A 5,364-nucleotide genomic window follows, 5' to 3' on the forward strand; every position below is an offset into this window, starting at 1 on the left:
CTAGCATGTAGGGCTAGGGCTAGGTCCCTGAAAAGGGTTTCCATTGACCAGTCCAGGACCACTCACACGTCCTCTACAGCTCCTTCAAAAGGGGACGAGGGTGGGTCTGTAATTCCAGACTCCCCTTGGGTTAGTGGCGTAGCTCACACCACCTCCACCTACCTCATACCCTAATGAGGATCAAGATCAAGACCACTAATGGGCGACCCTCTTCCTCAAAGAGAGAAGCCCTTCCGTAAGCCCTCTTTGATGCTGAGATCAGAACATTAAGGGTAGTAACCGCCCATGACCACTTCCTAATTGTCTGCCAAGACGAGAGCATTGCAGAAACATTGTTCATCACTCTCTGCACAGACCAGCATAAGACTAAAGGCTTTGAACTCCAGATGCCACCTGAGCCAAAGGCGAAACTAACACTAGTCTTAAAACAGCTTGACAGGGAGCTGGTTCAAGAATTGTCAGAGGAGGAGATGTATACCAGAATTGGCAATATTTCCATTATGAAAACAGATACCTAATGAAAATACAATTCACAGACCACCAGACACCTGCCAATATTCAAGAAAAAGGGTTGTCTTTATTCAACATCTACATCAACCCAAACAAATAAAAACCTGAGCGGTTTACGAACACCGTGCAATATATGTACTGTTGCCGCTATGGGCACTGCAAAATAACTGCCCAGACAAAGGAAAGCACTAAAACTATGCTCAGAGTCCGGATCCAACACTCACTACTACAGAGACCGTCAGTCTGAAACAAAACGATGCCTGAACTGCGGTGAAGGACATCGAACCCTGGCCAACTCTTGCACCACGAGGAAGAAAGCTATGCCAAAAACAAGAGAGAAGGCTAAGAAAGAAGAAGAAAAGATAGAAGTTCCCATCAAGAGCGTAGCCGAGCTAACGGCTAAACAAACAATAGCTGCCACATAGAATCAAGGCTGAAACCAATCATAAGAGAAATATAAGAGGAGAAAGAGAAAGAAAAAAAAAGAACCACAAATAATCCTACAGCTACCTGGATGACCTTTCTGTAGACATCATGACGGCACTGATTCATGCTCATCTCCAAAACATCATGGAGCCAGGCCTTGGTTTTAGACACCATGCCAAAAAAAGTGTTAAAAAAAGAACAATCTACCAGATCTGGACCTTGGGGACGGGGACTCCTGTGGGATCTTCAAAGTTCTCCCTCCAAAAACAATAAACACACAACAGAAACCGTACTCACACAATCCGCAGTCTCACCACATCACACCCACCCTCCAAAGCAAATCTCAGCCAATAGGACGAGCGAGAGACTGAACTCTTTGCCACACCACAGAGGAAACTAACACCAACACCAAACCCAATACCTACACAATCACCTGCACGACCACGCACAGCAAAAATAGACACGCACAAGCAATCATCACAGTGCCCAATACCACAACAAACACATTCAGTCAAACCCAAAACAACACATGTACACCGCAAACACAGACGATCTTACAGACTCTGAGGTCGATGATCATTCCCTTTGCCATAGGGATGGTTACAACCTCATCCCAAAAACATATGGCATCCACCTCTTTGCTGCAGAGCCCGCACACTACAAACACCTCGACAGACAACAAGTGGCACACAAACACCACATGCTAAAACCACATTCACAATAAGAAAATCACATAACACCTGCATGCAGAAAACATATTCATTCAGCCAGACATGATTGAAAAGATCAAACAACAAAACCTTGAACACAACATAACGCCCTGGCATGGATATACAGACTTAGACAAGAACTCTGCAACCAATTCAGACAACACGACCCTGACATCATACCCATGAACTCTCACTGAAACATTCACAAACCGTAAAAATATTCAACTACAACACATACACATCCAACAAAACAAACGAGAGCAATGACGGTGTAGCCATTGCTGTCAGACAACACCTTCATATCAGAATACCGACACCGAAAAACAACATACATAACGGGAGACTTCAAAATACACACAGACTTTCTGGATACAGAGACACAAATGACAAATCTCGCCAACACACAAGTAAACCTAAACTACCACAACCACAGACGATGACACATCCAGCGATCACCTCCCCGTGATACTCACACTCTACCAATCCAATCATGATACCTGCACCTCCTCAAGAGTATCTTAAACATGCCAACTGGGAAGGGTTTAAATAAGCACTCGAACACACACAGATCTCATAGGGTAATCCACACACACCATAGACCTTAACCAGTGGTACACAGACCTACAGATTCCCAAAACAACATTCAAAACATTCATACACTACAGAGAAACACACCGTCTGAAAACACTAAAAATACAGTGCAGACACCTTGGGAACTTGCTCAGACACAGGGATGGAACAGTGAACTATGTGCACGACACAGAGAAATTCAAATACAACTCACTAATGAAACAAAAAACATGAGCACCCAACAATGGGAAACACTCACAAGAGAACTATGCAACAACATAAAACTATCCTTAAGCCTTCTGGTTGAAGTACAGGAGACTCATAGGATCGAACAGACAGACGATCACATGCATATACAATACCAATAGACAAAAGATTGACACAGCAGAGAGGATGGAAGATGTCAACAGGACTTCCAAATCTCCCCTGCTGAAAATGCAACATTCGACCCAGACACAGAAGCCGAGGTAACACAATCACTACAATAACTGCAACACCTGATTTTCCCGTCACGAACAATAACATTCAACACTCACCAGACAACCCTCTCTCACACTCTATCACACCAGAAGACATGAGACATGCACACACACAATCCAAAAATATAACACCAGGAGCCAACATAAATAACAAACTCATCATGCATCTTCCACCCATCATATTCTCCAGACTCAGACACATTTTCGACACCTCACGAGGTGACCAGCTTCCGGCCCATTTCACTGCTGGGAGTTCTCGTGAAGTTGCTCGAGAGGATTATCACACAGACTTAAACACACCTTGAATACAACAACTACTCAACACTAGGTAACATGGCTTTTGCCCACACAGAGGGACTGGGAGCGCATTCGCCCTCATTTACGAGATCGCCCTCAATCTCGCATACAAGCACTAAACCAACAGAATACTATGAGACGTCAACAAGGCCATTGATAGGGTCTGGCATGACGGTCTCACACAAAATAACAGCTACAACTGGCTCCGCAGTAAGACCTATACTCGAATACACAGCCATTCCACTGATTGCAATCTCTAAATCATAAAACACTCAAGATGCAATCTATACAGAGCAATAACACCACTATACAAGACAGAATACGCAACAATCACTACACCAAACATACAACATAGAGCCACTGAACATACGCATACACACACAAAGCAAGCGAACATGGGATCGCATACATCATATAGAAAACACACACACACACACAAACAAATCACCCATGGAGGCCCCAGGACACCACGGGCGCTTGTGCTCAGTTCGAAGGATGATTTCCAAGCGCAGAAGTACTATAGTGCCAATACACAACTACACTGGAACCTCCTCTTAGAGGTGCAGGACTTGAGCGCCCTCTCTCCCCAGGGGTTCACACCTACCCAAGTGTTTGCCGTGTATTGCAGCCTTGTCTGCTGTGGAGACGGGAGTCGTGGAGGTTGAGCGATGCCGTGCATGAGTACACCCTGCAGCTAGCAACACGCCTCTTTGGTCCCTTATTCTAGCAAGACAGGTGGCCTGCTCGTGGCCCAGTCAGGTCAATCGGCTGGTCTCCTTCGGGAGGCTAGGGTCAAGCAGTCAATGTCGCCGTAGGCACTCACACAGGTCCAATAGGTGGTGGTGCAATGGCCATTTGCTGCGTATATCCTCTCACCACCACTATGGCTGTTAGACATTAATTCTAACATACAGCTTCCCCTTGTTGGACTCCGTGGTGGGTGGGGGCGTGAGAGGTTGAAATAACTGCTTATTACATGGCAAACATTTCACTAAACCCACCACAAAAACGAGATACAAATGATGACAAACCATGCAAGGCCCAGACCATGGCAGTGACTTTTAAGCCATACATGGCTTCTTAGTGGCAAGAAAAAATCCAAAGCACAGGATGACTCTGTCAGACCTGCTGCTAAAATGGACATGACATCAGCCAAATACATTTCTGTCCATGAGATTGTCCAGCAGGTGGATTCTCGTGCTGACCTCTCCAGGCGAGCACCCAAATCCAGGAGACATCGGAGTACCCCTCAGACATCCTCCCTGACTGAGATGGGAGCACAAGCTGAACCAGCCATAACAGCTGCTGCTGCCACGACTATTGCCCAGAATCGAAGCCGAAAGGGCGGCCCGAAACGACCCAGGCTGGAGACAGACTCTAGACCCCCTAGGCATTTCCCACAGTTCAAGGTTCCCTCTAAACCTGAAGGCTTCGACAGTGCCTACCAACTGGTGAGAGCATTGGTTGCCAGAGACCAGGGTATGATTATTGTGCCCATAGACCAAGCTATCCTGAATTTCCTGCAGGAAACGAAGGAGCATAAAGATGGAAGGAAACTGTGTCTCTCGCCACTGAATCCCGACAACAGGAGAGTCAAGATGGTGCTACTTGGCTTCTCACTTTCATATGATGCTGATTTGATCACATCACACCCACAGGTCCTGGACGCTTCACGAGTGTTGAAAGGGAAGAGCCCAACCAGGCAAGCTCTGGTGACCCTGAAAGAAGCCCCAATCACTGTCCTTGATCTGGGTAACTGGGGCACCTTCAACCTAAAAACCTATGTGCCTGAGCCACTTCGGTGCTTTGAGTGCCAAAAATACGGTCAGGCTAGCTGCAAGGCCAAGCACAAATGTGGTGTCTGTAGCACGGCACACAACACCGAGGTGTGCCTCAAGACACACAAGGAAGGACAAAGGGACACAACAGCGTGTGTGTGTGTGTGTGTGTGTGTGTGTGTGTGTGTGTGTGTGTGTGTGTGTGTGTGTGTGTGTGTGTGTGTGTGTGTGTGTGTGTGTGTGTGTGTGTGTGTGTGTGTAAAAAACCTTAAGTTTATTCACATGAATAAGAAATAGAGATATTAAAAAAACATCAAAAACTATACAATACAATAAAACAATTTAAAACATTAATGCAGATGTTTATTAATAGTCTTGGAAATATTTTACTTACAGAAAATACTTATCAGGACTAATATGGATGGTGCAGTACAATATACAAAAGTAGCACAATGAGAGAAAAAAATTGAGAAGTCGAGATAGAGAGATAGAGAGAGAGAGAGAGAGAGAGAGAGAGAGAGAGAGAGAGAGAGAGAGAGAGAGAGAGAGAGAGAGAGAGAGAGAGAGAGAGAGAGAGAGAGAAAATGCAGGATA

The sequence above is a fragment of the Penaeus monodon genome, chromosome 41, assembly GCF_015228065.2.
Source record: "Penaeus monodon isolate SGIC_2016 chromosome 41, NSTDA_Pmon_1, whole genome shotgun sequence".
In the NCBI taxonomy this organism is placed as follows: Eukaryota; Metazoa; Arthropoda; class Malacostraca; order Decapoda; family Penaeidae; genus Penaeus; species Penaeus monodon.